General features: G+C 38.2%; 1 long non-coding RNA gene across 1 annotated transcript; it reads right to left on the bottom strand.

Moving 5' to 3' along the window:
* Positions 1-2174: 2174 nt before the first annotated feature.
* LOC125256898 lies at positions 2175-9763 on the bottom strand. The gene is made up of 4 exons (XR_007182208.1): positions 9693-9763; positions 9108-9186; positions 5596-5639; positions 2175-2718 (listed from the first exon to the last, which is right to left on the bottom strand). It is a non-coding gene; the product is annotated as an uncharacterized LOC125256898 (long non-coding RNA).
* Positions 9764-10008: the final 245 nt, after the last annotated feature.

The following is a 10008-nucleotide window of genomic DNA, read 5'->3' as shown; positions in this document are numbered from 1 at the left end:
TTTCAAATCCATTAAAGGATTGTTACGCTGCAATAATTAGGTCGGCCGGAACCGAGAACATTTCCTATAACACTAGATATACCTGTACATCAGAATAAGAATGGCATCTACGCTATTATCTGTCTCTCTGCTTATCCTGAGGTTTGCCGGGTGCTGGATCCAGGCCGTATCCAGATCAGATGGAGAACCTGTGTCTGGACCTGACTACAACGTAGCCCAGGAGACAATGGGCCTACAGATCCAGTTCTGGCTGCATCTATAATTCAGATTTTTAATCCCCGTATCCGCTTACATATATTTATATATAATCTATTTTTAATCTCTATAATAAAAATGTATAATTCAGATTTTGATCTCCATATCCATTTACATATATTATATATATCTTCCAAGGGGTTTTTTCCCTCCTAGGACTTTTTTCCCCAGTGTTAACACGCTGGGTTTTTCTCCTAGGGGGTTTTTTCCACCCCTGGGAGTCAGCCGACATTGGCTTAATGTAGCACCATCTTGTATATGTTACATATTACCACGCTTGTTTGTACAGCTTATTTTTAACCACTTCCCTTTTTTCTGTGCTTCTAATATGTAAAGCTGCTTTGAAACAATTACCAATTGTAAAAGCGCTATATAAATAAATTTGACTTGACTTGACTTGACATTATAAGCAAACACAATAAAAAAAAAATTATAATTATTGTTGTTCACAATAATTATAAATACACACTACTCGTTGCACAAACGGTTTAAATGAGCCCCCCGTGAGAAGACAGACTTACGGAAGCGGATTCCCTTGGGTCGTGGTCCCCGACGGGCTGCCAGAGGGCGAGGAGCTGGAGGAGGTCTGCGGGCTGGTGGCAGGTGCCGGCTTTGTCCTTCCTTTGGCGGACCTCTTGCCGGCCTTCGGGGGCCCCGGGGCGGTGTCCTCACCCTCCATGGCTGCCTCAAACAGCCACCACAGAGACGCCCATTCTTCCCTCTCCCCAGACACTTCCTCCAGCTCTTCCGGGGCAATTCCAAGGCGTTCCCAGGCCAGCCGAGAGACATTAGGCTTGTTCGAGATGCATCGGCGCTGCGCAGACCGATCGGTGTATGACATCAAAGTAATGCGAGAGCGATTCAAAAGCATAAGGAGTTGAATGCTCTCCAATCACTCTCGCGGTACTTTGATGTCATTGATCGCCGATGCATCTCGAACAAGGGTATAGTCCGGAGGTCGGCAACCCGCGGCTCTAGAGCCGCGTGCGGCTCTTTAGCGCTCCCCTAGTGGCTCCCTGGAGCTTTTTCAAAAATGTATGAAAATGGAAAAATATTTTTTTGTTTTCATATGGTTTCTGTAGGAGGACAAACATGACACATTTTTAACGTTTTCCAATGCTGTAAAAATGTGTATAATATTAAATTTCAACATTTCTGTCAATGAAGATTTGCGTCATAGCCTGCGACACACGTTTCAGCCATAGACTGTAAGGTTTCAGCGCGGCGCGAGGGTATGCATCGACGTCACATTCCCGCCGAAAGCGCGCTCCCTCAGCTGGACTGAGAGGCAAAAGAACCTGCTGCGTGACTGGATTTAATAGGGGAAACTGTGAAAACGCGAGTAAAACTAACGAATTACACTAAAGGTTGGACTCGAAAGTGTTTCTTACAACTTGTCAAATAAACCTAATCCATGGATATTGACATACAGCCAGGAGTCGTGTTTCCTGACATTTATATGTGCCTGATTTCGACGCCGGGGAAATACATAAAGCAAATCTGCCTGTGAATATTTTATATACAATATAGGTAGGTTTAAATCCGCGTAATCACTTATATCAATGTTATATATATCGTCATATTGTCCAGCCCTAAAATATATATAGTTTTATAGTATAGTTTTTGTCAGTGTTTATTTTAAAACACACAATTATGCAGAATATAACATGGAAAATATTCAATTGATGATTTGTCAACATAATATATAACAATACAATATATATGGAATGATTTTACCTCAAAATCCAACAATTTGACACAAAATGATAAATGCAAATCCATGTTTCTCTGCCTGGAGTCCAGCTGTTTCTGTGAATTGCACCGATCCATTTGCTTTTTCTGTAGCTTTCAGCAGTTTTTAAATATATACCTCGGGAATACCTCATTATGTATTTGTAGCCTACTTAGTCATTTTGATAGTAGGCTAATATAGCTAATATACACTTACAGCCTGTGTTGCCTTCATATAAGGGTTATATAAGGCTTTTAATTTTTTTGCGGCTCCAGACAGATTTGTTTTTTGTTTTTTTGGTCCAATATGGCTCTTCGAACATTTTGGGTTGCCGACCCCTGGTATAGTCCCTCCAGCGTGTCCTAGGTCTTCCCTGGGCCCAGTGGGACATGCCCGGAACACCTCCCCAGGGAGGCATCCTGAACAGATGCCCGAGCCACCTCAGCTGGCTCCTCTCGAATACTGTGTAATCTTATGAGACAGAACTGTACAGAAGACAGAGGTGCAGAGTGACGTGTATGGAAATGTATGTGTGTGTTTGTCTGCTGCAGCTGACAGCCTTTGAAGGTCAGCCTTTTGTCTTTTCAATTTCTCTTTCTATGTCCTGCATTTTCTTTTTTTTCTCTTTCCAACCTCATCATTTCCCTCTCCATCTCCTCCATCTCTTTCCTCCTGTGTTCTTGCTCTTGAGTCATTTCCTTTTGGAGACCCTGTAGACGTTCTCTAGGGTTCTTAAGTTTAAATGGCATTGGGGGGGAAAGAGAGAGAAAAATGTATCATTACTCTATTGTACTTTAGATATTAAAACAGGGGGATTATGTACAATTTCAAGAAATGCATCCGTTTTGTCTTCAAACATAAGAAAGCCAAAGGCGACAGCGGCAAGGAACCCAAACTCAAAAAAAAAAAAAAAATAAATATCTTTATGCAGATATTTTCTGCATCATTTTTAGCCTTTCATTGAAGGAAAAGAATTGAAAGTGGAGAAAAAAAAAAAAAAAAAAAAAAATCACATTATGAAATAAATGTTTTTCTCCAAAACATGTTGGCCACAATTATTGGCGCCCCTAGAATTTTTTATGAGTAAAATATCTCTGAAGTATATTCATCATTTTTAGGCTGAACTGGCTAAAGGTATTTCATATTCTTGTCTGCAAACAGAAACTTCTGAAATGACATAAGTCAATATACAAACCTTTCTCATCACACCTAATGTGTTTCATTAGACATGCTTTTCATTTAAATAACTGCATTCTGAAATATAGACACAGGTTTATTATTTTTATTTGCTTTAACTTCAATTTATTTCATTTATCACATTTCATTTATAGTGTCAGTTAATGACAATATATGTGTACATTTGCAATTTTTGAGCACTGAGCAGGATTAGATTTTGGAGAGCATGAAAAAAACATTTTCAAAAATCCAAAGGCTTACGGTGTTTTGTGATAACAGCTTAGTCAAAACAGAGTTTCTGTATGAATGTTGAATCTTCTTCAGTTCATTATAAGCAAACACAATAAAAAAAAAAATTATAATTATTGTTGTTCAATAATTATAAATACACACTACTCGTTGCACAAACGTTAAATGAGCCCCCGTGAGAAGACAGACTACGGAAGCGGATTCCCTTGGGTCATGTCCCGACGGGCTGCCAGAGGGCGAGGAGCTGGAGGAGGTCATAAGAAAGCCAAAGGCGACAGCGGCAAGGAACCCAAACTCAAAAAAAAAAAAAAAAAAAAATCAATATCTTTATGCAGATATTTTCTGCATCATTTTTAGGATCTAAATGGTACATATCACAGCATTTTAAAGGGTACCATCCCAGTGACAGCTTTTTTATCTTTTTTTTTAATGACGGTGTAGCTTAAATGGTACCACGTATTGAATTGGGTTAGAATAAAGTGTTGTTTATAACACATAAATTTATAATAAAAAGAACTCTGAACATTTAAATAAACAACAAAACAAGAAGGCATATATATAGGCTGACATTAAAGGGTTAGTTCACCCAAAAATGAAAATTCTGTCATTTATTACTCTCCCTCATGCCGTTCCACACCAGTAAGACCTTCGTTCATCTTCGGAACACAAATTAAGATATTTTAGTTGAAATCCGAATGGCTCCGTGAGGCCTGCATAGGGAGCAATGACACTTCCTCTCTCAAGATCCATAAAGGTAATAAAAACATTTAAATCGGTTCATGCGAGTACAGTGGTTCGATATTAACATTATAAAGTGACGAGAATATTTTTGGTGTGCCAGAAAAAACAAAATAACGCCTTATTTAGTGATGGCCGATTTCAAAACACTGCTTTCAGGAAGCACTGGATCATAAATGAACCGTTATTTGGTGGCTACTACATAACGGGCAAGTGGGATGCTTTTTATTTTCGGTTCCCGTTTGTACCAGAAAGCCCCAAATCGCTTGACAAGTTAGTGGAATGCATCCGACCGAGTGCCCCAAGCACAGTCCAGGTGGTTTAATCAATGAAAAATGATATAAAATGTGAAAAAGCATCCATAAACACTGTGTCCGCAGGACCCGTTATTTGGCGGCCACTACGTAATTGGGAAGTGGGACGTTATTCTGTTTTGGTCAATAAAAACCTTAAATGTGGGGTTAGGACCTTGGAGCGTCGAACGCTAGTATGTGGGGCCCTCGGTAACGATGTGTCAGAGCCAAATTCCTCGGATTTTGGCAAGTGCCTTAAAAAAAAAAAAAAAAAAAAAATCAGCAAAGATATTCACTGAGAATTAAAAAAAACATGTACTCATCCTTTTCTGACCTTTCGACCCACAAACGAGGCCGTAGGGCCGCCAAACTTTTCCGCCCGACTCGGTGGCTCGTGACAAGAAGGAAAATGGCGCCCCCTAGTCGATCGGCCCTTTCGAAGCTATTTTCTTCATGTCCCGCTCCCCCATTTAATAATGGGTCTGTGTACGGGTCCTAACTCGGCCCCTAGGGGGCGTACGACTTAGGGGTGTCGAAGGCTAGTACGTGGGGCCCTAGGTAACGGCGTGTCAAAGAGACAAATTCCTCGGATTTTGGGAAGTGCCTTAGAAAAAAAAAAATCAGCAAAAATATTCACTGAAAATAAAAAAAACGTGCTCGTCCCTTTTCTTGACCTTTCGACCCCCGGCGAGGTCGTAGGGCCACCAAATGGGGGATTGTGGCGAGAAGATAAATGGCGCCCCCTGGCCGATCTGCCCTTTCTAAGCAGTGTCCGCGAAACTGCTATTGCGAACCCATGCAAATAATGGGCGACTTAGATTTTGCTACAAAGGTCCCAGGGGCCCCAAATTTTGCACGGTGGCTCCTGGGGGCCCCCAAGCGACATACCAAGAGTGCCTGGCTCTAGGGTGCAGGGAAAAAAACTGCATTGTCGTAGAGTTTCATGCTTCGGAGCCCTGGAGAGTCGGAATCTCAAATCTCAAGGTCCCACGACCTTTTAATTTGAGTCCCGAAGATGAACGAAGGTCTTACGGGTGTGGAACGGCATGAGGGTGAGTAATAAATGACATAATTTTCATTTTTGGGTGAACTAACCCTTTAACTTTTGCCTTGAGAATACTATGTAAATGCATTACATCCAGGATATCTTACCTCACCATCACCATACACTCCCAGAACTTCCTCTTCATTCACTTCTATATTAAAAAAAAAAAAAAAAAAAACATTTTAAAGGGGGGTATCATGCTATTTTATGTAATCTGACTTAAGCCGGGGACACACCTAACGATTAGCTGAAACATTCTAAGACTGAACTGAACACACATACCGATTGTTTCCTTCGACTGGATCCGATTTATATACTTTCACATGGAATTTGAACACCGACTGTAATTGCAGACTGAACGCAACCGGCTCTGACTGGACGTGTTTAAGCGCGACCAGTTATAAGTATCAATTTACATTCTAAATCGGCCTTACAATCGTTAAGTGTGTGCCCGGCTTTATTTACACTGTTAAAGAGTTGGATTTTCATGCTAAACATGGCCAAAGTTTCAAAATATGAGTTGGACATATTTATGTTCCAAAAATTCTCTTCCAAATCGTCACAGCTTTCGGATAATTTTTTTTGTGCATCGTTTTGAGTGACATAAACGAGGGCAGAATTTCCTTGTATGGGCACTTCTCCCGGAAGGGCGCGTGTGCACACGTCGACCAGAGCGAGAGAGCAAGGGAACGCCTATCAACGGGTTTACGGAAGTCGTCGGCAGCGTTGCACAGGTCACAGGACTTCACGAAATCAACAATGTCAACAAAGAAGTGTGTTTTTGGTTGTGAGAGAAAGATAACCTTGTTTCCCAAAGAACCCAGCGTTAAGTGGAGCTTAGAGTTTTGTTCTCACCCAATACATTGATGCGCTCTCGACATTTGTTATTAAAATAACCATTGAAACTGATAGTTGCAATCGCGTTTGTATTGGTTATAATGAATGAAGAACATCTTGTGTTTTTCTGTGGCTGCTCGAGCCCTCTGGATCAGCGCTTATGGTTTCATAAACAAAGTCCAGTTCTATGCTGGATTTACAGATCATTTGAAACTGAAAGATGGAGCAGTCACAGCGATAATGATCCCGGTCATGAGTCAGAACCGCAGGTGGTGAGTAAAACTGCTTCAAATGTCTGTTGTTGGCAATAGGCACCTACAGTAAGTGCATATATTATAAATAACACGAACACAGTGAATTAATAAACTCATTATTCATCATTCACACGCTATATTCATTATAGTGATTCAAAAGTTATCCATGGATAATGTGATGGTGTATTGTGTGTTTAAATACAGTTGTTTAGCTGACCATTGATAGCTTGTAGACAATCTCTACACAAAAGCTGCGTGTACACGTGACAGCTCGTCACGCTATCTCCACTCACGACACTCGGCTGTTTTCGGAAATATTTGGTAGGTATGTATCTTTTATAAATATGATAAAACTAAAGACTTTTTGGAGATATGAAGGATGCACTACTACTCTATAGGTACTCAAGACTAACATGAGATTGGCAGAAACTGTGTGATACCCCCCCTTTACGATTTTCTTTATTTCATTTTTCACAATTTAGTTTTAAGACGTAAGATTGAGGATCAAAATATAAAAAAAATTTATGAATTCCTTTTAAATCCATTTTAATGTTTTTCCATTTTATGACGGAAATGATCAATTAAAAAACGAAAGGAAGATACCCTGATTGGTCCGTGTACTTTTGCGTACATTCGTTTTTCCTTTTTTAAACCTGGAATGAAATATGTTTCTTTGTTTTTTATTTTAACACAGATGAATAGAATTAGCAGATACAAGCTATTTTTCTTTATGCAAGAGTATTTCTTTTTTGTAAAAAAATTATATAAATGATATACAACTTGTTTAATATGTAAAAATGCTCAATTTAATTTACAGTGTTTTGCGTCATACACACAGACACTAAGGGTCCGTGTATCTTTCGGTGATTTGATTCTCCTTTTAGAAACTAGTATTAAAAAACTAAAAAAAGTGTGGCTATTTGATTTTTGTTTTAAAAGTACACTTAGCAGTGTCTACACTGCCAGAATTCTAATAGAGAAGAAGAAGAGAGCTAGTTCAAGATGAGCATTTAATCGTTAATACGTATATAATTTTTTATTTTTTTTAGAAAATGAGTGATGGTTTCTCTAGATAAGACCCTTATTCCTCATCTGGGATTGTGTAGAACTCTTTGAAGCTGCAATGAAACAAATTTTGACCTTCAACCGTTTGGAGGCCATTGAAGTCCACTATAAGGAGAAAAATCCTGGAATGTTTACATCAAAAACCTTTTCTTTTCGACTGAAGAGACATGGACATGGACATGTTGGATGACATGGGGGCGAGTAAATTATCAGAAAATTTCCATTTGAAAGTGAACTAATCTATAATATATATATATATACACACTAAACATTTACTATTTAACCTTTATCCAAATAACATGAAATTGATGTAAAACAAATACATTTAGAATATGAACAATATTCTCAGTTCGTTCTGATGTATTACATTGAATAAGACACATGAAATTCACTCGTCAAATACATTGTCAAATTTAAGTGGAGACACTACAGGCAAAAACACTGTTTTTTCAGGCACCTGTCAGTTTTGAGATTTTGCACTTTTTGGCTTTTCATAAAGTGTTTTTTCAGACTGGTGGAAAGAAAACATCCAAAATACACTTTTAAGTGTATATTTTATAGCACTTTATCTATTTGCGTCTATAGATTACAATTACAGTAAATATCTTTAAAGGCCGTTTTCTCAAAATAAGTTTTTTCTCCTGCTCTGAGTCAGAAATCTCCACTTCAGCAGAACTTACATACACCAAACTTGATAGTTTTATTCCTATCTATATTCTGAAGGTTTTTACAGAGGGATTTGATTGATATATAATTTGCCTGATTTTATACATTTTATTCCTAAAAAAATGGTGAAAATACATATATATTTTTTTTCTGGCTGTTGATAGTATTTTCTGATTTATGGAGTGATAAAAAGAGATATCCAAAATTCCCTCTGTAAAAACCTTTGAATTTAATATGTCCAAAAAATTAAACGAGAAGTGTGAACCTGACGTCATCCAATATTCAGATTTTTGTTCTAGAAATGTATGCAAATTAGCGCATGTTTAATTAGATAATGCCTCATTTGCATATTTAAACATTACATTTTAGAAAACTTGTAATACAAAAAATGTGTGCAATTTTTAATATAATCAATTACCTGGGGTAGTGTGGTGATATCTATTAGTTAATTTTTTTTACCCTATTCACCCGGGGTGTCTCGCCTTAACGCATAACACAGATTACCACGGATTAAACAACCACGTATGCAAGATGAAGATAATTCATAACGCTAAAACCACATTATATCTTATAGATTCAAATTATATTTCTATTTTAACCATTCATCATATATGGCGGGCTTTCGCGCTAATCGCGGTTCTATGCTAATCATGTGCTCAACCGCGCTGAACTCACTACTCAACTTTTTGTAAAATATAAAATAACAGATTAAAACACATACAACTTGTTCGTATTACATTAAACAGTGGTCATACTTAAACCGAAAGTGTGTTTTGTGCATTTTACTTTGCAGTTACCTGGATAGAAGTAAAAGAAAATGAAGAGTCTGATGGTGGCCTCTCGTCTGAATGAAGCACATCACAGGCGCGCACCAAACTAGCGTGCGATGACGTCATGACGCCGGTATGCCAATTGAAAATAATTAATTTACTAAATGCACAAAACATACTTTTCTTCTCATAAACACAAATAACGAATTAAATACTATTTTACAATATTAGAAAAATACTATTAAGCAGTTTTATATTAACTTTAGGAACTTAATCATCACACTTGCGCAGATCTCAGAGATTTGCAATATCATATGGCCTGAGAAGAAAAACAAATGGAGGACAATCGACGTTGTAAGTGTGCTCCCCTGATTGTCATGACTACACAATAGAGGATTTTTTTCGACAAGCCTCGAATCGGGCCGTGCCCTTCCGGTCGTTCGGGTTCAAACCTCAAACGGGTTCAAATCGGGCTTAAAATCTTCACGTGAGTGGCCAGCCTTATCCCACGATTGTCATATAGCTATTGAAAAAAACTGCACTTTTGACCCATGTGACGCGATTTGCCCCGTATTTTTTATGCACAGAACTGTCAATTTCTCCCTCACTTACGCGTCTAGGTTTCGGACGGAGGATCATTGCCGCTTCGCACAACCAAATGTAGCAATGGCCTCTCACAACAAGTTAGAAAGAAAAAAACTAAGGCGGGAATCTTCTTCTTCTTTAGTTTTTTGGCGCGTTGCATCCTGTGTGCATATCGCCACCTACTTTTGCTGTTATGATTCATGATTTATTTTATTAAATTTATATATATAATATCCTGTATCCAACTCTATCTCTATTAAAATCATATCCTAATAAATATTCAAAATCCTTATTTACCTTTTTTGTTTAAAAATGATATTAAATTTCTTTTAGTATTTACCGT

This window comes from Megalobrama amblycephala, linkage group LG21 (assembly GCF_018812025.1).
Source record: "Megalobrama amblycephala isolate DHTTF-2021 linkage group LG21, ASM1881202v1, whole genome shotgun sequence".
Lineage (NCBI taxonomy): Eukaryota > Metazoa > Chordata > Actinopteri > Cypriniformes > Xenocyprididae > Megalobrama > Megalobrama amblycephala.
Note: the sequence above shows the minus strand (reverse complement) of the source record. Positions and strands in the feature narration are given on the sequence as shown.